At 35.5% G+C, this 25,677-nt stretch overlaps 1 long non-coding RNA gene and 1 pseudogene across 1 annotated transcript; both read right to left on the bottom strand.

Moving 5' to 3' along the window:
* Positions 1-594: 594 nt before the first annotated feature.
* Positions 595-1,518, bottom strand: LOC122039619. The gene is made up of 4 exons (XR_006128273.1): positions 1,193-1,518; positions 1,009-1,073; positions 777-931; positions 595-648 (listed from the first exon to the last, which is right to left on the bottom strand). It is a non-coding gene; the product is annotated as an uncharacterized LOC122039619 (long non-coding RNA).
* A 6,419-nt stretch (positions 1,519-7,937) lies between these two features.
* On the bottom strand, positions 7,938-23,987 carry LOC122039620 (annotated as a pseudogene).
* Between the last annotated feature and the right edge of the window lie 1,690 nt (positions 23,988-25,677).

Raw genomic sequence — 25,677 nt, forward strand, 5'->3', positions numbered from 1 at the left:
GTGCATCATAGGTTAACGAATCAAATCAAATCAATGGTGCACAGAAGGTATAAAACCTAGGTCCGGAACATGGTGAAGCATGGTATATCACTACCCCCTATAAGCATGTATAAACAAATAAAGTATACATGGGATGCAAATCAAGCAATCAATCAATCATGTATCAGATATTGGGTAGTGACTAACTGAAACAAATAAAGGACATAATTAATGCAACTTGTTAAATTCACTACTATGTATATCAAATGACATAAGTCAAAAGTACCCGCCTCCAATCGAAAAGGTCCAAATTTGACTCCGAGATACTCGTCTCGCGTCAAAGTCCTGTGTCAAACAATAAATATTTTTATTTAGCTACACTTATCATAAGAACAGCTAAATAAATTCCCTAGGACTAATTTAGGGTAAAACCCTAATCACATATCCTCAATTTACTTTTCTTAAATCTAATAGTTAATTAGGGTTAGTGACTAAATCCCCAATCCACCCATTAGATTAAATCCGAACCTAATTCTCTTAACACATAAACAGTTAACTACAAAACGTATCAAATTCCTACCCTTACCTCAATTTACAGCCGTGATTGATCCTCAATCAAGAAGTGTGTTTGCTGCTGGAACAAGGTGAGTGGCTGGAAATCCACTTGCACTAAACAATCAAGAAAGAAACTCACCGATCAACAAAACAATCCAATCCATAATACCAACCAGTTAGACATCTTAACCATAATTTTTCCTACATCCAGATTGCTATTGAAGTTAACCAAAAATCCTTACCTAACCTCCTCTTGTCCGGTGATGGCAGCACAACAAGGAATCAAATGCAGAGTGGGCCGGCAGTGATGAACTAGGGCACAGTGTTGGCGCAAGGGAGATCGGAGAGGGGCGGCAAAACACTCCCCTGTGGCTTGTGAAGAAAGAGTTCATTGTTCCTTCATCATCTCAATACCAACATCCATAATTAGCCAAATTATCCCTGAAATGCACTATTATCCGAATTTCGATTTACCTCAACCGTGACCTAAATGCACCTCAAGGAAGGGATGACCAAGAACAGAGAAGAATATCCAAGCTCTGATATGGAAACACAATCAGAACTGATATGAGATTCTCCTCTCGGTCCAGAACAGTAAGAAGATCACAAGGAAATCAATTACACGATTCCTAATTCCACAGCAAGTTAGATCGCCTACCTTAAGGATCACTGCTAGGGCAAAAGGTGGCGTCGCTGTGATACACAGAGGGTGCTAGGGCACCTGGTGCGCCGGCTGCCGGCGCTAGGAAATAGCAAGGACAACAACCAAAAATGATCGCCGGAGAGATCAACCCGTAGTCGTCGTCTTCAAGCTAGGGCACGGCGTCGGCAGGGCTCGGCTAGGGCACTAGGATCGGTGATCCACGTCGGCTGGCGGCAGTGGAGATGGGCAGTGAAGAGAGGCGCTCCACGCCGTGAGAGGGAGAGGGAAAAAGCTCGGGAGAGGAGGGAACCGTCGGGTCGGCGCCGGTTAGGGCTCGGGTTCGCGCGGGGGAAGAAGGCTCGGGCACTCGGGTTCGGCGTCGGAGAAAACCGGAGAAAAAGAAGAAAAAAGAAAAAGGAAAGGAAAAGGAAAAATTAAAACTTTTCCTCATTAAAACAGGGTAGCCTAAACAGGCTTTTCTGGACCCCGTTTTCATCCCCGTTAACTCGTCCATACGAGCTCCGAAAAATTCCTGAAAAATTTCTAAAAATTCCGGAAAATTCCCTTATGAATATTCGCCTATTTCCGGTATTTTACATTTAAATATTATTTTTCACTTTAATAAAATTTTGTTAACTTAAAATAATAATAATAATAAAGTATTTTTATAGATTATTTTCACTTTAAAAATTATTATTTAGACTTTAAATTTATTTTTAATCTTAATCATTATTTTAACCTTTAAATTCTTTTTAAACTTAATTTAACTTAACTGAAAATTAAAACTTAAATTAAAACTTAATATTGAAAGTACAATTAAAATTTAAAAATTTTAACTTAAACTTAAAATTAAACTTAAACTTAAATTAAACACTAATATTAATTTAAATCTAAAATCAAAACTAAACGTATGTTAATTGCCATGAAACATATTGTAACTATCATTTTAAAACTCCTTTTAAACACCGTTTTAGAAATCCCGTTAGAAATTCCTTTAAAAAAATAAATAAATAAAAATAATAATAATAATAATAATAATCATAATAATAATAATAAATCTTTTAAATTCATTTAAAACTTAGACACCTATCTTAAAAACTTAAATTCCATTAACTTAAATCTTAAACCTAATTATGTATAACTTAATTGTTTAAGTCTAACTCTAGTTGAGAACTAAAATTATCTTGAATTAAACCTTACTTAACTATGTTTAATAAATTTAACTTCATGCTAACTTCAAACTAAATTAATCCTACTTAAAAGGAAGAAAATAATATATATATATATATATATATATATATATATATATATATAAAATAACTAACACTGACCAACTCAATCAATTAATACGAAATTTAAATTATTTCACTATATATTAAATTATTAAATCAAGTAAAAACCAATCAATAAACTATTGATAATGATTAACTATTATTAAGTTTGTAATAAATTACTTATTACTTATTATTAAGAATAACTGATTATTCATTAATTTCAATAATCTTATTCTTATCAAAAAACTATACCAAGTATATAAAAATACTTATATAAATAATATACTCGATAAACATAAGTGTTACTAACACTACATCCACCAAAACATTTAGGTACAAAAATATATTAAGGTGTAAAATTTAATATAACCAAACCGTAGTATTAACTTAAGGGGAGTAACAAATTCAGGGGGAGGTTCAAGTTTTTCTTTTTATCAAATTTCTATTTAAATCTCTTTAGAAAATCTTACCTCAATTTTATAAAAAAAAAATCTTACTTTAAATACTTTTCTGTGAATATTTTTAAAAATTACATTTTAAACTATGTTAGGTTTAGAGGGAGGATTAAATCAACTTATTATCACACTTAGCACCAAAATTATTTTCTCTTTGAATACCTAATATATCCATTTTTGAAAACTAGCTTTTATAAAACTAAGCTTTTAAATTGGATTTTATAAACTAAGTTTTTAAAAACTTAATCTTTTGCAAACTTAGTCTTAATTAGTTTTGAAAAGTAGATTTTTCAAATTTAATTTTGAAATTTTAGTTTTGAAAACTCATTGTTTCAAAGTTGAAACTTATTTTAAAAATTTAACCTTGATTTTGAAATTTTGATTTTGAAAACTCAGGTTTGAAAAGCATTTTTTGAAAATCTACACCTTGATCTTGAAATTTTGATTTTGAAAACTTATGTTTGAAATTTTTCTTGATAAATCTATTTTTTGAAAACTAGCTTTTATAAACTAAGGTTTTTGAAAACTGATTCTTTTACAAACTTATTTTGAAAAATTTTAATAATTTTTGAAAAGTAGATTTTTTTCAAACTTAGATTTGAAATTTTGATTTTGAACACTTATGTTTGAAACTTAAACTTAACTTCCCTAAACTTATACTTGACTATTAGCTTTTAAAAACTTTCTCTTTGAGTTGACAAATTCATCTAATTTTGCAAAAACTATCTTTAAAAATTACTCAAAATATACTAAGTTATGTTGCTAAATTAAGTATTTTTTCACAACTTAGTTATGTTACAAAAGATAAGTTACCATATGGTGACATTTAAAACTCCCCCAAGTTGACTTGACATCATTTCTTCAACTCTTACTTTGTATGTACTCTGTATTTTTCATTGCTTGACTTTTGTCCTTATTTGATGAATGCCAAAGGGGGAGGGATAGGTGATTAAGTTAGAGCAACAAAATGTCAAAATTAAAAACTAACTTAAACCTTAAAAATCATGTTGATTTTGTTACGTGCATATTTTTTCAATAACTTAACCAGGTTGTCATTTCATCAAAAAGGGAGATATTGTTGGTGCGGTTAGCACTAACGGTCTAACTCAGGTTTTGATGAATGGTAAATTAGGTTAAGTTAGATTTGTCATTATCTAACACTCTGACCGAGTGTGCAGGCGAAGTCCAGACAGGTCGACAGGCAGATCGGATGTCTTGCACGAAGTCCAAGTGGGTCGACAGGCTGACCGGACGCTTGGCACGAAGTCCAAATGGGTCGACGGGCTGACCGGACATTTGGCACGAAGCCCAAGCGGGTCGACGGGCTGACCGGACGCTTGGCACGAAGTCCAGCTAGGTCGAAGGGCTGACCGGATAGTTGGTGAGAAGTCCAGACGGGTCGAAGGGCTGACCGGACGTCTGGCAGGTGAGTAAAGGTAAGTCACTCGAAGGGAGTGACTGTGAGGACGCGTTCCCGAGAAGGGAACATTAGGCGTCGATCCGGCTTAGATCCATTTTAGATATCTAAGTCGAGATCATGACTAGATTCCGATCTCGGAAATACGGAATCTAAGTCATACTCTTTTTTGTTGAACTTATAAACTGTGCTAACACTTTGTTTTGCAGGTTACACATTATATATTTGCCTCAGACTAACCTTGTCTTGCAGGAGAAGGATTTTCTGGAGAAAGGAGGTCCGAGCGCCCGGAAGGGATCCGGCCGCCCGAAGGCAAATATTATCCATTTCGCGGCTTTGACACGTGGAGCTCGCTGGTTGGGTTTGCTACGTCACACCAGGGCGCCCGGAAGGGATCCGGGGCGCCCCGAGCCTCCTATATTAGGAGGGTCAAAGGCGAAGCTCAGAACAACAACTCAGAACTCTCAGACTGCTCTACTGTGCTCCTGCGACGCCTCGAGGCTACTCCGACAAAGCGTTGTCTTCAGTTTACTTCTTTTTAGTTTGTCGATATTAATTTTCTTATTAGCATTCCTATAATTCTTTATTGTAACATTCTTCGAATTGCTAGTGAATTGCCCGATGAAAGCACCCTTGTGTGCGGGCCTTGGAGTAGGAGTCACCAAAGGCTCCAAACCAAGTAAAATTGGTTCTTATGTTAGCATTGCATTGTTTTACTTTTTCACTGCGTTTACTCGACTAATTTTTCTGTAATCGATATTCACCCCCCTCTATCGAACGATCACGGTGTAACAAAATGGGTTAGGGTTCGAGAAGGCTAAGGGGGAAAACATGGCGCCAAAAATTTTTGGCAGAAAGGGAAAGTAAAACACGGTTGCAATAAAAAATGCGAAGGGGAAAACAACGAAAGAATAAAGTCAAAGACAACTGTTTATTAAAATCGTTATCTTTGACTATATAAAACAATATAAAAACACAACGGTTTATTAAAATGTTGCCTTAACCCCTAAAAAATATTTAAAGACAACGATTTTAGATAACCATTGCAAAATGCGTTGTTGATTTAAAATGAAATTGCTCAACAATAACGATTTTCATAAAAATGTTGTCTTTTGTATTTTATGGGAGCTCAAAGATAATGATTTTATCAAAAACTGTTGTCTTTTATCAAATTCACAACAGTTTCTTCTAAAATCATTGTTTTGTAGTGTCGTCTTTTAACATTTTTGTTGTAGTGACTTTGCTTTTTGCCTCTTTGATATCGTTGAGCATTTGACATCTAAAGTAGAAAATAACTTGTCTGGCAGCAGCTGGATGGCGTCACAAGAAAGAGCTTCTACCTTGTGGTTGACGGTTGTAGAGAAAAATCACAGAAACAGAATCGTTAAGGAAAATTTTTTTTTTTGTGGAAGAGAAACATAGAGATTAAGGAAGAGGAAAGAGAAACAAAGGGGTTGGTGGCCGAAGAAAATAGAGAAGAACAAGAAAATTAAAATACGTATGAAAGAAGAAGAGGCTTGAGGGAAAAAATTAAAAAAGGTTCGTCGTTTATTGGATCTTCACCTCAAGAAGTTGAGGGAAATAAAAAGAGATGACTCTGATACCATATAAGAAAAAGAATAGGGAGAGAGCAATAAATAATATGAGAGCAATAAAATCTATTATTCATTGATATTTGGCCTAAAGATAATATAATATATAATATTCAAAAAGTACTTGGTCAATTGACCAATTAATAACTAATAGAATTATTCTAAGAATAATTCTGAGAATTATTGTAATAATTAAAATAAAATTATTACAATAATATAAATACTAATTTGATTTGATTTTATAATTTAATAGGATCAATTCTCATAATTCTCTTTTATGTCTCCTAAACCCCACAATTTAAAATTCTTGACACACCCTTTTAAGTTCTCAAGGTACCCATTTGGATGGAATTCTCATCACTCTTTTTTGGTATCATAATCATTGACTTAATTTTATTAAGCATCGACTAAATATCGTCGGTTAGATCAAATGATAAATCTGTTATCTTAGCGGTCCATCTAGTGTCGGCTTCACGAATATGAATAGAGATTTATATAGATACACAGATCATAATCACATGACAGGATAAACTTTAAATCATCAATTCCTAAGAATCAAGATATCAAATATCACACATTCAAATGATGACAGGCCTTTGTTGTGTGAGTCGAGCTGCTAATTAATTAATTGAATAATATTTAACACCATCTCAGTTGTGACTTGCGCCGCTTGCATCCTATATTTTTCTATCTTTGATTCGTTGTCATGCAACACCTCAATTGGCTGAACGAGTTGTCCCATGCTGTACGAGATATAAACACAATAAAAAAAATCGTATTCTTTACGTGAATACATGTCGTTGTCGTCACCTTGCGAAACATAGCGACGCATTTTCTGCGTCGGTGCATGTGCAACTCAATCTATTTCGATGGTTTATGGTCTCATAATAGTCTCGGAAAATCAAAATAAATTGGACAAAATTTGGCCGGTCTTTCGCACTTTAGTGCTAATGAAGCAAAGGCATAACAGCCCAGATTTCTTGATCATAAAAAAAAAAAAAAAATTAAGAAGGGATTATTTATAATTATAACTGGATTATGGTTGTGATATCATCGTAATTAATTGTTATCTTTTGTTAGATTCATCATCTCTAGATTATAATTTGGATTGAAGTAGATGATCAGAAGTTACTCAGAAATTACACGATGTCAAGCTGTCTAACTACTTACCCACTGTCGATGGCCTTCAAGTAGCCGGCAGGGATCCTCTGGTCAAGAATTCTTGGACCAGTCCTGGTCTCCTATCTATTCATTGGTTGGATGGACTGGATCCCACCTGTTTAACATATTGTGGGATCCAACCCATCCAACCAATGAATGGGCATGGTCTCTTATGGTCCAGAAAATTCTGGGCTAGAGGATCTGGCCTCCCAGGTAGCCTTCGGTCATCCATCCCAATTTAAATTATAATTTAGAGGGGACGATGAACTAAGAGAGAGATTACAATTAATTATAATCGGATCACGATTATGATCCAATAATAATTATAAATAGTTCATCCTCTAATCCAATTTTTGATGGACTAGCGATCTGCTCCCCAGGCAAAAGCGCTATTAACTTGTTTAACGTAAGGGAATAAGTGCTTTTAAAACCAAACCAACAAATTGGATGATTCAAACGATTATCTCAGGAACCAAACATTATATTAGTCCAGTTTATTCAATAAAGTAACATCTATTAAATGGCGTTCGTACTAAAAGGAATTCCAGCAATTGATACATCGCTGCGAAATTGAATTCCAGCGATTGCCCCTTATTTTTCAAGTTAGTACTAAAGGGAAGACTTGGCTCCCAAATTCAATGACTTTATATTCTTTACCTCCCCTATTAAATTTTCTATCACGAGAATGAGAATAGCATATTAAACAAAGCATGCATCGATAGCAACTTATAAATGAGGTAGATTTGATTACTACAAGCTCAGAATTGCAGAAAGAAATGAATACAAGGAAGGAAAGGGAATAATAATCTACTAGTAGGGAAATGCAAAGACAGACAAATACCATAATATCGCCATGCAGTGTCAAGCAATATCCTCCTCGTTCTCGTACTCACATTCGTCATCAGCAGTGGCATCTTGGTACCGCTGGTACTCAAAGACAAGATCATTCATGTTGCTCTCAGCCTCTGTGAACTCCATCTCATCCATACCTTCGCCGGTGTACCAGTGCAAAAACTGTAAGAAGAAGAATAGGGAGAGAGCAAGAAATAATATTAGAGCAATAAAATCTATTGTTCATTGATATTTGTCCTACGGACAATACAATATATAATGTTCAAAAAGTACTTGGTCAATTAACTAATTAATAAATAACAGAATTATTCTAAGAATTATTCTGAGAATAATTATAACAGAATTATTAGAATAATCCAAATACTAATATGATTTGATTTGATAATTTGATCCAGTCAATTTTGATAATTCTATTTTATCTCTTTTACCCCCCGACAAATTCAATAGGAGATCTCTGATGTTGAGATTGTTTGCTAACTTGTTGAAACGTTGTCTAGATAGTGGCTTAATAAAGATATCAGCGATTTGATCTTCAGCAGAAATATAAGAGACAGATAACTGCTGAGTTGCCACACGTTCAAGAACAAAATGAAAATCAATTTCCACATATTTTGTACGAGCATGAAAGATTGGATTTGTTGTAAGATATGTTGCTCCAATATTGTAGCACCAAATTTTTGGTGCAATATTTAATGCAAGATGAAGTTCAGAGAGAAGTGATTGAAGCCAAATAATTTATGACGTTGTATTTGCTATAGCTTTATATTCTGCCTCAGTGCTTGAACGAGATACTGTAGGTTGCTTTTTCGAATTCCATGAGATAAGATTTCGTCCAAGAAATATTACATCTCCACTAGTAGAGCGTCTATCTTCAGGAGAACTTGCCCAATCTGCATCACTATATGCATGTAAATCTCGAGACGATTGGCGATATAAAAGAAGAACATGTAGAATAGTACCTTTGAGATGACGAAGTATTCTTTTTACATTATCCCAATTTTGTTTAGTTGGAGCATGAATGAATTGACAAGCACGATTTACCGCAAAAGTAATATCAGGACGTGTGATAGTGACATATTGCACTACTAAAAAAACTATTTTTAACGACGAATATTAACGACGGTATCAAATACCGTCGTTATTGGTGGTTCAACAACGACGGGATTTAGTGCCCGTCGTTGATGTGTATGCATTTAATGATGGTATTTATTCATGTCGTTGATGCTTTGGCATTAACGACCGTATTTGTTATTTTGGTCGTTAATGTCATACCGTTAACGACAGAATTTCCTCCTGTCGTTATTGCAAGATCTTTAACGACGGGAGGAAATCCCATCGTTATTACAACATTCTAACTATTTAAGAAAAATTTGTAATAAAAACTGACACAGTAGATAATATTAGGTTCATTAATTCGCACATGAATATAGAAACAACATAAATATACCAAAAATAGGAAATATAAAATTACTAAAAATAATCAAAAAAGAAAATTCAGAGGCTTCAAAAAGTGAGAGTTAAATTAAATTGAAGACACAAAATTATCTCATCCAATGGTTGAGATAAATCAAATCAAAATACTAAACTATCTTCTAATCCAATGGTTGAGATGACATTTGACTCAAATAAATAAAATGGTTGAGATGACATTTGACTCAAATAAATAAAATGATAGCATTAAACTCTACCCTCATCTAATCCCATGCGTTCAACCCCATATCCTAATCCAACCCACGGTATTTTTTCCCCCTAAATGCATCAAACCTTATTTTTGCCACAAATATGCGTCTAAGTCCCCCAAATCCCCTACGCGCGTGACTCTTCATCTTCCTCACCTTCTTCCATTGCCGTCGAGCTCGAGATATCAGCAAATCTGTTGAGCAGCAGGGGCACACAAGTCCGAGGGGCAGCAGGGGCGCACAGGTCCAACGGGTAGCAAGGGCTTTCGCGATTCTTCATCTTCCTCGCATTTTATCGTTGCTGTTGAGCTCGAGAGAAAAGCAGGTCCAGTGGTTAGCAAGGCACGCACGACTCTTCATCTTCCTCGAGTTTTGTTGTTGTCGTCGAGCTCAAAAGATCAACAGGTCCGGTAAGCAATAGGGAAACCCTATTCCTATAGTGACATTGTTGGTTCCCTTAAGTTTTGTGTCCCCTTCCACCTCTAGGGCTTTGAGCACGCAACGACGAATCCTCGCTGCAGTTCCATTGTCACAGAGAAAATCAAGAGATCGGCAGTTCGACGGCAATCTCCAAGCTCCTATTTTAGGTGAGATATTTTTCTTTCTTCCTTTCTATTACCGCTTCTATTTTCTCTTCAATTTCAATGGTAGGGATCCTTAGAATGATTACTTGTATTTTCTTTTCGTTTTCTACCATAGTGATCCTTAGAATCTAATTACTTGTATTTCCTCTTCATTTTCTATGTCAGAGAACCTTAGAATCTGATTATTTGTATTTTCTCTTCGTTTTCTATGGCAGGGATCCTTAGAATATGATTACTTGTATTTCCTCTTCATTTTCTACAGTAGGGATCTTTCAAATCTGATTTATAGTTAAATTTGTCCACCTTTTTGAATATAGAATGACACCCGATAAGAAATGGATGGATCTTATTAATGATCGACTTGGTGAAGCATATGGACAGGGGATTGAAAATTTTTTAGACTATGCTTTTGAAAGAACAAGAGCAACAAATGAAATTCGATGCCCATGTGTTAAATGTGCAAATTCACATTTTGGGTCTAGGGAATCTGTTAAAATGCATTTGATTGTTTATGGAATACTTCAAAATTATAGATTTTGGTATCATCATGGAGAAAAGCCAGAGGATGATTTGGAAATACACAATTCAGAAACTGAAGTAGATGATAATGATTACTTCATGGAAGATCTTCTAAGAGATTTACATCCACATTATGATGATTCAAACCGTGCTAATATTAGTGAGGAACCAAATGATGAAGCTAAAATTTTTTATAGATTATTAAATGATTCAAAAGAACCTTTGTACCAAGGATCAAGGGTTTCAAAATTGTCAGCATTAATAAAGTTACTTCATCTCAAAACTGTTGGGCAATGGACAAATAAATCATTTAGCATGTTGTTGCAATTGTTGAAGGAAGAAATATTACCAGAAAATTCTGATCTTCCAGATTCATATTTTGATGCTAAAAAGTTTATTAGAGATATCGGCCTTTCTTATGAAAAGATTGATGCATGTAAAAATAATTGTATGTTATTTTGGAAAGACCATAAGAACTTGGATTTTTGTGAAGTGTGTGGAATATCTAGATGGAAGGAGGAAAGGCATAGTGGAGGAACTCAATTCAAAGCTAATGGAAAGAAGATTCCAAAGAAGATATTACCTTATTTCCCACTAAAACCAAGGCTGCAAAGGTTGTTTATGTGTTCAAAAACTGCCCCTTACATGAGATGGCACAATGATGCAAGGATTGATGATGAAATTTTAAGGCATCCAGCTAATTCTATGACATGGAAATCATTTGATGAAAGATATAAAGATTTCTCCTCAGAGGCTCGCAATGTAAGACTTGGTCTCGCAAGTGATGGGTTTCAACCATTTGCAAATGCAAAAACAACATATAGCATTTGTCCTGTGATCCTTATTCCTTATAATTTACCACCATCGATGTGTATGAACTTGTCTAACTTCATTTTATCCATGTTAATTCCTGGTCCAGAGAGTAGTGGAGATGCAATGGATATCTATTTGCAACCGTTGATCGATGAATTGATTGAGTTGTGGCACACTGGAGTAGAAACTTTTGATACATCAACTTCTCAAAATTTTACTTTACGTGCTGCTTTGTTGTGGACAATTAATGACTTCCCGGCATACGCAAATTTATCTGGATGGAGTACAAAAGGAAAGTCAGCATGTCCTTGTTGTAATAAGGATACTTGCTCAATGAGATTGACAAATGGTGGTAAAGAGTGTTATATGGGTCATCGACGTTATCTCCCATTGAACCACAAATGGCGCAAGGATAAGAATTCCTTTGATGGTACAGTTGAAATGAGATTGCCGCCTAAATCATTTTCTGGAAAAGATATTTTAAGTCAAGTCCAGGATTTGGAAGGCATAATCTTAAGTAAGGATACTACTAGAAAGACAAAAATATCTCATGACAAACGGGGTGATAATTGGAATAAGAAGAGTATATTCTTTAAGCTACCATATTGGGAAACATTGTTATTAAGGCATAATTTGGATGTGATACATATTGAGAAAAATATATGTGACAGTGTTCTTGGAACAATTATGGATATTAAAGGCAAGACTAAAGATAACCACAAAACACGTCTTGATTTACAACTCTTGAATATAAGGCCTGAATTGCATCCTGTTGCAATAGGAGATGATCTTGAGTTTCCCACTGCACCTTACACATTGTCCTCTAGTGAGAAGCATCAGCTTTGTTTATTTCTTAAACAATTAAAAATGCCTGATGGCTTTTGTTCAAACATTGCAGATTGTATAAATGTTAGGGAGAACAAGATTTCAGGTTTAAAGAGTCATGATTGTCACATCTTACTAGAATATCTTATTCATCTTGCAACACGTGGATTACTTTCAGAATCAGTGTATGAAGCTCTTGTTGAGCTATCAATGTTCTTCTCTAGTTTGTGTTCCAAATCACTAAAGATGGAAGACTTGAAACAACTTGAAAGACAAATTCCTATCACACTTTGTAAGTTGGAAAAGATTTTTCCACCCTCATTTTTTGACATCATGATACATTTGTCGATTCATTTAGCAATGGAAGCTATGCTTGGGGGACCTGTTCAATATCAATGGATGTATCCAATAGAACAAAAGTTGAGTACTTTTAAATCATATATTCGAAATAAAACTCATCCAGAGGCATCAATTGCTGAGGGTTATATCGCAAATGAGTGTATCAGTTTATGCTCAAGATATTTCGACACATCTAATTGTGGATGTATGGAAAGTAATGATGGTTTATCCATATTTTCATCCATTGAAGAGTTATCAACAGGAATAGCATGCAATTTGGATCATGTTGACCAAGAGCGAGCTCACATCTACATATTAAAGAATTGTGAAGAAGTCCAATCATTTTACAAGTATGAAACTATAAACTTATTCTTCCATATTGTTGTTTTAATTACGATTAATCTCTAAATTTCCTATGTAGTGACTACTTGCAAATCCGTGCTTCTAGTGATTTGGTTTTGTCCGATGAGGAATGGGATAAACAATTTATTAACTGGTTCAGAGTTAGAGTAAGTGAGATTTTTAATGTACATACATGTCTTTGTTTTCACTAATAAATTATATCTTGAGAGTAAGATTTTTTTTTTTTCAAATTTGATAAGTCGAGAGGTTACATAAAAATGACAAAACCAAAAAAATGGAAGACCTACTTTCTTTGTCACGTGGGCCTACACAGTATGGGAAGTCATTTGTATGTTGTAAAGTAAATGGATATAAATTCCACACCGAAGAGCACAACAAGGGCCTAAGGACACAAAATAGTGGTATTCTCGTTGTTGGGAACTATGGTGCAGAAAATATTGACTATTATGGAGTGTTATCACATATTATTGAATTACAATTTCTTGGTGAAAGACGAATTGTGGTTTTCAAGTGCAAATGGTTTGATGTGCATTCTGGAGAAAGAGGGATCAAAGTGGATAAATATGGTTTTGTTAGTGTAAATTGTCAACGGATTTTGAAATCAAATGAACCTTTTGTATTGGCCACTCAAGCATCACAAGTGTTTTATGTGATAGATAATACCTCAAAAGGTTGGCACATAGTGACAAAAACATCTCCTCGATACTCATATAATATGTTGACGAAGAGAGATTCAATGGCCACAAATATAGATGATATTCCAGAAGCTTATTAAAATTGAGGATAGAATAATATAAATCTTTATTTGCTTTGTGTAAGTGTTAGTGTTTTAAACTACTAAATGTATCATTTATATTATTTTTTCATTTAACTAATATAATAATGTATTTGTTGTAGGATCATGGACTCTCAAAATTCATCTTTGGGTACTAAGAGAAAGCTATTTATAGCACCAGGTTCGTTAGCTGGAGGATGTGGCAAAATCACAAGGCATTTAGGATTGTCCGGACAAAATCATGTTTCTGGATCAATTGAACATGAGCCTTCTTTGGTGAACACATGTAACAATGATATGCAATGTGCGTCTGAACAAGTAGACCATGTGGAAGACTCTCAAGCTCAAATGGAATCTAGCCAAGGTATGAAAAAGTAATTTATAGTGTGGTAAAAATATTTTCATGTTTAGACAAATCATTTTCATGTAAATCTAAACTAATTGTTTTCATGTTTAGACAAATCATCTACTCAACAAAATTTGAACAAGCGAGGTAAAAATAAGTGTGGTATTGTGTGTAAATTAAAAAATGGAGAGAAACTTCTTATAAATTTCTATATGGGTCGAGCTGTTGGGTTGAATCATCAAGCCTTTACAAGACATTTGGGTATAATTGTAAGAGATGGAAACATATGCCCAATTCGAGTTCTTGCGTGGAATAAAATTGGTGAAGATGCTAAAAATCACATGTGGGCTGCTGTTACGGTGAGTCTCTTACCAATCTTTAATACTTCCTATAAAATTCTTAGGAGAAGTACTCTTTGAATGTGTCACTATCATTATGTATGTAGGTTCCTATTATATAGTTATGGATTTGATGCATTTCTATAGGAGACTTATCTATGGTTCTTTTTGTAAAGCTATGTGATTTATATACTTTCTACAGCTAAGATTTAGATGCATCATGTCATGATATATATTGGCATATAATTTCAAATATATGGAATTATCTGTACAAGTAGTCCTTTATTTTTGCCACGGTAGATAGAATTGTGTCCATATCATAGTTTATTGATTGGACTCAAACCATGTCATATGAAATATTCCTTTATTGCAAGTTCGTCCTTTACTGATGTTCCTTTTAATTGTATTTTTGCGTTTTGAATCTTCACAAAATAAAATAATAACCATTCAAAACATGATTATTATATGAAATATCTTATGCCCTTTTAACAGACTAGTTATGTCATATTGCTTCAACATGTGTTTAAAATATTTAATACTAACCAATTTTTTTATTATATGAAATATCTCATTATTATATGCTTACAAAAAACTGTTCAGGATAAGTTCAAAAATGATGATATTGAGCTATATCGTGAGACAACTCTTAAACATATGCAACAATTATGGAAGAATTGGAGATGCGAGATGAACTCCAAATTTGTAAAACGATGCAAAACACGTCAAGAAGCTTTACAAAATGTTCCCAAAGGAATGGATAAACAAGATTGGGAATGGTTGGTTAAAGAATATTTTTTAAGTGAAAGTTTTCAGGTTATTCTTATCTCATCTTTTTTATGTTATAAATTACTTTTTTAATTCAAATGTCTTTTTTATAAAATTATACTAATATTAATATATTTGCAGAAAATGAGTAAAACAAATACACAGAATAGATCCTTGAAATCTATGCCACATCGAACAGGAAGCAAGCCTTTTCGGCAATTGGCATATGAAATGGTAAGACATATATTATAAGGATTTTATATTAATTTAGACATAAAATTGTGTCTTATTAATATTTATAGGGAGGAAAAGATGAGCAACCTCCAGATTTTGCATCAATGTTTTTTGAGACACGAAAAAAGGGAGACCATATTGTTGATCTTGATGCAATGGAAAAATATGTGAGCATATAACATTTTAATTCATTTTTCACATGATATTTGATTCATCATATATTTCAAAATCTTTTAACTTATTGAAGGATGAGATTTGTGAGGTTGATCGAGAAGATTCTTCCTTGTCAAATATTCAACTTGTTGAGAAATGTTTTGGACCTCAACGACATGATCATGTTTTTGGCCATGGAGGAGAAGTGAGGCCTAAAGATGTGAGAGGACCTATTGCGTCAAAACAAGAACTTCATCAAGAGAATGTCACACTACGTGAGAAAATGAATAATATGGAATCTGAATTTAAAGCTTTTAAGGAGTTGATGCTGAAGAATTTACCACCTAATGTGCAAGTGACTGCATCGACTTCAAATACTATTGAAGGTTAAATTAGTTACTTTAATTTTTTTTTAATTATTTCTTGTTTATTACTTGATAATGAGAATGAGTAGTTTTGTTCATTTTGACTTGTAAATGCTTCATAGGCGCACAAGCAATTGGTGAAGAACAATAGAATGAAGGTTCATAGGCACACAAGCAATTGGTGAGGAACAATAGAATGAAGGCTCATCTTAGTGATTGACGGGTATTCTTTAAAACACTTTTCGTACTTTGTTGTAATGTTATGGAATATGTAATCTCTTTTACATGTTAGGAAATAACACTTTTCGAAATATAATGAAGCTCACTGATTTTTTTTTTTAAAAAACTATGTCCAACTCACATGCATGTCATAGCCTACATTAAATTGTTGATCTGTATGTGCTGCACACTTTTCTTTCTTTACATTTGCCCTATCAACCATTGTTTTCATATAGCAATTGCAATATTAACTATTCTTTAAGGTAGATTGGGTAAGTTACTCTGAGTTCTGTTAAAATTTTTATTGTGATACTAATTTTTTTTTTTTTGTATATTTGTTATAGGTATTGGAGCTTGGAAGGGAAATAGACTTTTTGAAGTTTTTATGAATGTCAACATTTTGCATACTGAAGACTTTAGATAAATGAATATTTTTGATGTAATAGATGTTAATTTTGTTGGATGGTAATTAGACGTTGTGATATCAAGTTTAATGATATAGAAACAATTATCATGAATTATCGGATGATGTTTTAATATATTATGTTTTAGTCTTTATTAACATTTATTAATGAATTTATCATATATATATATATATATATATATATATATATATATATATATATATATATATATATATTGACAGGTCCGATAAGTGATATCGTCATCGTCATTAACGACGGTATGCAAAACCGTCATCGCCATTAACGACGGTATGCTAGGCGGTCGTTAAATAATTAAACGATGTTAAATTGTAATATATATAATTGTCGTTGTTACTATCATTAACGACGGTATCTAAACCCGTCATTACTGTCATTAACGATGGTAGTTAATACCGTGGTTAAAAACTTTTACCGACGGTATTTTATTTCCCGTCGTTAATCAATTCCCGACGGGTACTTTTAGCTACAACTTCCTACGGTATTAAATACCGTCGTTGGTGACCTTTAAAGATGGGAAACACCCCTTTAACGATGGGAAATCCCGTCGTTAAAGGGCCCTTTTTTAGTAGTGTTGTAAGACCCCAACAATACTTCGATAAATCTGTAGATCAGATAGAGCAGGAGAGGATGAAGTTGGAGAGTTGTTTATAGCAATTGGTGTAGAGACCGGACGGGCTCCATCCATTTTGGCTCTTTGAAGAAGTTCAGTAATGTATTTGCTCTGAGAGAGAAGATAGTCATCCTCATGTGGAATAAGCTCAATACCAAGAAAAAAACGAGCAATACCCAAATCTCGAGTACGAAATTCTTAATTGAGAAGACTTAATAAAGTTGTGATACCCTTGTGATCATTACCGGTTATCAGAATGTCATCCACATAAATAAGAAAAAATATCATATTTCCATCATTATATTTGTGAAATAGAGACGAGTCAATCTTTGATCCACAAAATCCTTGAGCTTGTAACCAATTAGATAGTCGATGAAATCATGCACGAGGAGCTTGTAACCAATTAGATAGTCGATGAAATCATGCACGAGGAGCTTGTCGAAGACCATATAAAGATTTCTTGAGTTGGCAAACATGAGATGGAAATTGTGGATGAATGAACCCAGGTGGTTGCTCTATAAATACAGCTTCCTCAAGATGACTATGGAGAAATGCATTTGAAATATCCAATTGTCATACAAGCCAATTAGAACTAACAGCTATTGATAATAATAGACTGACAGATGTAATTTTGATGACTGGACTAAAAGTGTCATTAAAGTCAATACCTGGTTGTTGACTAAATCCTTTGGCTACAAGTCGAGCTTTGTATCTTTCAAGAGAACCATCAGCTCGATGCTTAAGACGGAATACCCATTTAGAGCCCACAACATTCATTGAGGGAGTGCGCGGAACTAGAGTCCATGCTCCATTGCGAAGAAGTGCATCGAATTCTGTAGTCATTGCACTACGCCAGTTTGGATCCTTGTTTGCTTATGTAAAATAAGTTGGTTCAATAGATTTTGAAGAGACAACTAGAGCTCGTGGAAGGGGATATCGAGTTGCATTTGGTGGGCAACACTCATAAATATCACTAATGGGAAGCATGCGATGAGGAGCATTATCATCTGAATCACTTATTGATGACGACGAGGAAGTAGGCTGACATGGTGATGTAGATGACGGACTTGCATTATCCGAGGAACCAGAGAGCATATTATCTTCGATCGGCAAGACTTCTAAGAGTGGAGCAACAACCTGAGATGATTCTGATGGTATAGGAGAGTTATTAGAGAGCTCCGGAGCAAGACCTAGGATGCCATCACTTCTGATAATATTAGGTGACATTAAGAAGGTGCCACTTGTATCTGGAGGAGAGATTGAAGAAGCTACTGAAAAAGGGAATAGAGACTCATCAAAAGTAACATGTCGTGAAATATAAATTCGTCCTGTTGGTATATGCAAGCAACGATAACCATGGTGCAAATTGCTATAGCCAAGAAAAACACATTGTAGTGAACGAGAGTCAAGTTTGTGTTTAGAATAGGGGTGTAACCATGGATAACATGCACAACCAAAAATTCGAAGGAAAGTGTAATCAGGGGTTTGATTATAAAGTTTTTCAAAAGGACATTTATGATTGAGCAATGAAGTAGGAAGTCAATTTATGAGATATACTGCAATGCTAATAGTTTCATCCCAAAATTTACACGGAATCGATGCATGATGAAGAAGAGCGAAGGCAGTTTCAACTATATATCTATGTTTTCTCTCAGCATAGCTATTTTGTTCTAGAGTGTGAGGACAAGAAACTCGATGAATAATTCCACAAGAGATAAGATAACGATGGAGAGCTTGATATTCACCTCCCCAATCAGAATGAAAAGATAGTATTTTACTATTAAAAGATCGTTCAACTTGAATTTGAAAATTATAAAATTTATCAAATAAATCAGATTTCCTTATCATAGGATAGAGCCAAGTATATTTACTAAAATGATCAATGAATGTAACATAATATTGGAAACCTTGATTAGACAAAATAGGTGTAGGACCACAAACATCAGAATGGATTATTTCAAGTGAAAAATTAGAAACATGATCAGATGAAGAGAAAGGTAGCTTATGACTTTTAGATTCCATGCAGACCCTATATGAATGAGATGGAGAGGAGGTAATAGAAGTAGGTAAACCATACCTATTGATGATTGACTGAATAATACGAAAGGAAGGATGACCAAGTCGAGCATGCCAAGCTGGTTTATTTGTGCGTTCACTAACAAAAGCTTTGATTGAAGAACTCTGAAGACAATAGAGGACATTTTTGATTCTCCCATAAAACACAATAACATTTGTTCCTCTATCCTTTATAAGATAATGATTATGATGAAACTCAAAAATGACATTGTTATCAAGACAAAACTGACATGTAGAAAGTAAATTTTTAGTGATAGATGGAACATGAAAGACATTGCGTATGTGAAAAGTTCGATTAGATAAATGAACATATATGTTTCCAAGATTAGCAATTTGTAAACCTGAACCATCACCTACTTGCACCGTATCTGAGCCATAATATGACATTACGTCTGCAAGGATATTATAATCTGATGTGACATGATGAGTTGCTGCAGTGTCAATATACCAATCAGTAGATGAAAACTTTAGGGTTTTACCACAAGTAGGCACAGATGAAAGTAGTTTAGGATATACTTATGAAATAGATGGTTGTAGGATCACCAATGAAATTTGAATCAAATGGACTAGAACATTGAATATCAAAATGTCCAATTCCAAGACAAATTTGACATTTTACCCTAAACCAATCAAGTCTTTTAAGGCATATATTTCCAGTATGACCAACAATGTGACAAATCTGACATCGGTCTGAACTTTGCTTTTGGCCTCTTTGATGTCGTCGAGTATTTGACATCTAAAGTTAAAAAAAAATAACTTGTCCGATGGTAATGGAGAAAGAACCACAGAGACGAAAAAAAATAGAGATTAAGGAAGAGGAAAGAGAAGCAAAGGGGTTGACAGCGGAAGAAAATAAGTATTTTTCGTTTATTCTGAAAAATAGAGAAGAATAAGAAAATTAAAACACGTAGGAGAAAAGAAGAGGCTTAGGGAAAAATTTAAAATTCGCCGTTTATACGATCTCCGCCTCAAGAAATTGAGGGAAGATAAAAAAGAGATGACTCTGATACCATGTAAGAAGAAGAATAAGGAGAGAGCAAGAAATAATATGAGAGCAATAAAATTTATTGTTCATTGATATTTGTCCTAAGGACAATACAATATATAATATAATGTTCAAAAAATACTTGGTCAATAATTAATTAATAAATAACAGAATTATTCTAAGATTAATTATAACAGAATTATTAGAATAATTCAAATACTAATATGATTTGATTTGATAATTTGATCCGGTCAATTTTGATAATTTTATTTTATCTCTTTTAAAAAAGCCTTCCTCCTAAACATGGCAGTGAACTGCTCGCTCACTCTCCTGAACATCTCTTGGATGGATTTGGAGTTGCCAATGAAAGTGGATGCCATCGAGAGGCCCCTTGGTGGTCTGCCACAAAACACTAGACTTGACGTTGTTAGGAATCCATTCGACAAAGTATGATGAGTTTTTATTTTGGACGTTAATCATCTGCTCATCAACTTCTTTTGTGCTCATCTTGCCTCTGAAAATGGCAGAGGCTGTCAGGTAGCGACCATGACGAGGATCAGCGGCACACATCATGTTCTTAGCATCCCACATCTGTTGAGTTAGCTCAGGGACGGTCAAGGCACGGTACTGCTGAGATCCACGTGATGTCAGGGGAGCAAATCCAACCATGAAGAAGTGGAGACGAGGGAAAGGAATCAAATTCACTGCTAGCTTTCGAAGGTCAGAGTTCAATTGCCCAGGGAACCGGAGGCAGCATGTCACACCACTCATGGTTGCAGAGATGAAGTGATTCAAGTCTCCAACTGATGAGAGAAACTAAGAGTTAATTTTCCAATTGCCAAGTATATGATGAAGTTTGCAATATTATTATGAGAAATGCTTACAATCTACTCGATGTTCATGCATAATTGCCTAAAAACAGAATACAAAATGTAGCATCAAATAGTATACAAAAGACATCTGGCATCTCCTTTAACTTAATAGAGAAAAAAATGTAGCCTAAAACTAGTATACACTTCAAATTTTTCCTAGTTGGCACACTCATTTGATGTTTAGGTGGGATAATATAAGCAAAATGAAATAGTTTAAATAAAAGGAAAGGAAAAGAAATGGAATGAGTAGTATTTTCCCTCTTTTTTTATTTCATTCCATTATTATTTACTTGGATGGAATTGACCTACTATTTCCAACTCAAACAGATTGGATGGAATAAAATTCTTTCTTATAGTCCGCTTCCTTCCAAGTAAACTAGAGAAATTAATGATTTTAGTTCCTGTCCCTTCTTTTTTTTCTCCTACTTTGGTCCAGTTAAGACAACATTACTTCATATAAATATCATATTTTTCTGTTAGGAAAAATACCAACTTTAGGCTCATAAGTTTGCAACAAGATCCAACAAATAAATGTCAGGGATTAACTTACAACTGGGAGTGGTTAATTTGAGAGTACGGAAGCAAATATCATAAAGAGCTTCGTTGTCCAGCACCATACATTCATCTGCATTCTCAACTACCTGATGGATAGAAAGGGTCGCACTGTAGGGTTCAACAACAGTGTCAGAAACCTTTGGCGAAGGGAAAACGGAGAAAGTAAGCATCATTCGGTCTGGATACTCCTCTCTGATCTTTGATATCAGAAGTGTTCCCATTCCTGAACCAGTACCGCCACCAAGAGAGTGGCATACTTGAAAGCCTGATGAGAAGATCTGTATTATAAGTAATTACTGTGAAAGCAAAGTCTAGACGAGAAGTTCACAACGATCAACAGCAAAGGCACGTATCAGGCGTACGAAAAAATACACTAAATGATTTCGTGATACGATGTTCCCTGTAACCTTGCCCACAATGACAATTTATACCAAAATTGAGACACCACCACATCTGCTTTGGTTAAGAGGCACCCGTATGAGGCGGTCAAGTTGAACAAGTTACATCAATAACTCAGATTTTTTTTATATATATGAACAATATCCATTTATAGGTTTTGTTGTTGTTGTTGTTGTTGTTATTGTTGTTGTTGTTGTTGTTGTTGTTGTTGTTGTTGTTGTTGAGCAAGACACTAAAAGAAACCAGAAATGAAACTGAGAGAAATCTTGTTTGTGGAAACCGACCATCAATGTATCCACAGGAAAACATCATATAGAAAGAAGATAAATGATCATACCCTGTAAACAGTCACAGTTTTCAGCCTCCTTTCTCACCACATCGAGGACTGAATCAATGAGCTCGGCACCTTCAGTGTAGTGGCCTTTAGGCCAGTTGTTTCCAGCACCGGACTGACCAAATACAAAGTTATCTGGGCAGAAGATCTGCCCATATGGACCAGTTCTGACACTATCTATGGTATCCGGTTCCAGATCCATCAGCACTGTAAGTCAAAGGATGTCTTTATATCTCTACAATGATATGATATTCTCTATTTTGAATCTAAATTCTCATGGTTTTACTTTTGGGCTCTACCCAAAAGACCTCATGTGAATGAAGATATCATGCATCTTTTTAACCCCATAATCTTTACCAAATCTTTCCAATATGGGACTTTGATTGAACCTCAACAATCCTCCCTTCAAACGAAGGACCACAATTACTCTCATGGTCCAGATCCTCCCCTCGCGCGAGCATCCGGTCATCCTAACCGGCTCTGGGTCTCCCCGCAAGCATCCGCGTCCAGACACCTTGACCTACTTCGGGTCTACCTACGAGCATCCGGCCACCCTGACCTACTCGTCTCACCACAAGTATCCGCTACAAGCATCCGCGCCCGGTCACCTTGACCTACTTCGGGCCTACTTGTGAACATCCGACCATCCTGACCTACTCGCCTCACCGCAAGTATCCGGTCACCCTGACCTGCTCCAGGCCCCCGGCAAGTATTCGGTCACCCTGACCTACTTGCTCCCTTCAAGTATTCGATCATCCTGACCTGTTTTGGACCTCCCCGTGAGTATCCGGTTACCCTGACCTACTCCGAGTCCACCCTCAACTTCGTTCAAGGTCGTCCCACTTGGCATCTAGTCCGGAGCATGGCTCTGATACCATTTGTTGAGCGAAAGGATGTTCACATATCTTCACAATAACATGATATTGTCCACTTTGGGCCTAGGCCCTCATGACTTTACTCGTGGGCTCTATCTAAAATGTTTCATGCCAATGGAGATATCATATATCCTTTTAACTCCATGATCTTTATCAAATTTTTTCAATATGGGATTTTGATTGAACCCCAATAAGCACCGCACTAGGAACGAAACTGCCGCAGGAGGCCTCGTTGTAGTACACATTGACACGCTCCAGCTGGAGATCTGATGTTGCAGTAAACTTCCCAGTGGGATCGATCCCATGCTCATCACACACCACTTCCCAGAACTTCGATCCGATCTGATTGCCGCACTGGCCTCCCTGGACATGGAGGATTTCTCTCATTTTTCCCTAAATTAGATAAATGAAACAAGATTAACGCTAGCACTCGCTAAAAAATCTACAATGAAAAACTTAATCGAAGTTTGAACTCACCTCCAGTAAGCAGGCAGATAGTGAGAAACAACAGATCCAAACAAGTTTCTCAAATATCAAACGAATTATATATTAGATTAAACAATAACTTCCTCGTCCAAAAACAAATCAAGTAAAACAAAAAAACGGAAAAAAAAAGAAGACATCATCGAACCCGCATAGATAAGAAAATCGATAACTCGAATTCTAACTTGATGACAGAGACGACAAAAGTGAGTGTGAGATCGCTACAACATCAGAAATAAAACTTGAATCTAGTAGCTTCAGGGAATCGGGATGAAGGATCCATCATCAGAGCACTCAAATCATCCTTCGTAAGAAGAGAAGAACGGCTTACCGACGAGGAGAGATACCGGAACGGTTTAGAGACACGACCTTGAAATGGCTCGAGGAGAGGGGCGTGCTCTCGAAGGGGGTTTATATAGTGTACATGATACGGGGATGAAAATCAAAAGTTATGAAGTTGGATGAATCCGACCCTTGCATAAGGATACATATGATCCATGCATAAGGATATTTTAGTCCACATATTAAATTAATAATGAATATTATTTTGATAATTTTAAAAATAAGGATAATTTGAAAATTAAAGATGCTCTTTTTATTTTATTTTTAAGAATGTTTATAATTCATTTCTCATTTAAAAAGAATAAAATTATCATAATGCCCTCTGATCCCGTTCAGAAGCTAAGTCAGATAGAAGTGGGCGGTGTTGGAGTCGGTGTTGACATAAAGTCGCTATGAAGCCAGATCAATCTGACACCAGACGGGAGAGTTGATATGAATGGATGACAAGGGGTGATGAGGAGATGGAGAAGCAAGGACTCTACGCACACTCAGACGAGCCCACGAGTCGTTAGAGACCAGAAACCAGGGAAAAAGTCCCCGGGTCAGACCCTTCGACGCTCAAGTCAGGTACTTTTCCCCCAAAAGCACATAGAAAGGACGAAAAGTAACAAACGAGTGTGTAATGACGAGTGAGCGTATCTGTATAAGGGACAAGACACCCCTTTTTATATTGCAACGGATGCTTCTGGAGTCTGACGGATATCAGGGAATGTCGGGTGTCAGGCTTTGTCTGGAAGTAAATAACACGTAATGTTCTCCTATAGGTCTAGGAAGGAATCAGATGACTGTGAGCACCCGACCATTGGCATATTCTTTGATAGACAGTGATTATTTTCTAACAGGTTGTTACGATTCCTTGGCTTGCTTGTCGTGTAGTGCCCGACCTACTTATTCCTTTATCCCTGTACCGGCTCTTCATACTTGTTGATGTCGACCTGTGGGCACAGACCTGTAGCTATCCTGCGTTTACTGTTTCCCGCTTCCAGACCTACGCATGCTATTCGTGCATGTTTTCCTTGATCTGTTAACCCTGGACTGGCTCCTCGTATCCGCTAATCTTGACCTGTAGGTATTAACCTATCTTTCCTGACCTGCGCTTACCACTTTAAAACTCCAGACCTGTGTGTCCCTCCCTGTCCTATGCGATCTATTTTGTAATCTCCCGACCTGCCTTACACTGTAAAGTCGTGATCTATTAAGCTTTGATATAATTCTGTTTATCCTGCATCACAAGCTGCACGCTTGATCCATGCACTGTGACGTAAGACTATAAGTCCCGACCTGTATCCTTGGCTGGTCTATTCCGACCTGTACTCTTGATCCATACACTGTGACGTAAGACTATAAGTCTCGACCTGTATCCTTGGCTGGTCTATTCCGACCTATACGCTTGATCCATGCACTGTGACGTAAGACTATACGTCCCGACCTGTATCCTTGGCTGGTCTATTCTGA

The sequence above is a fragment of the Zingiber officinale genome, chromosome 2A (genome assembly GCF_018446385.1).
Source record: "Zingiber officinale cultivar Zhangliang chromosome 2A, Zo_v1.1, whole genome shotgun sequence".
Classification (NCBI taxonomy): Eukaryota; Viridiplantae; Streptophyta; class Magnoliopsida; order Zingiberales; family Zingiberaceae; genus Zingiber; species Zingiber officinale.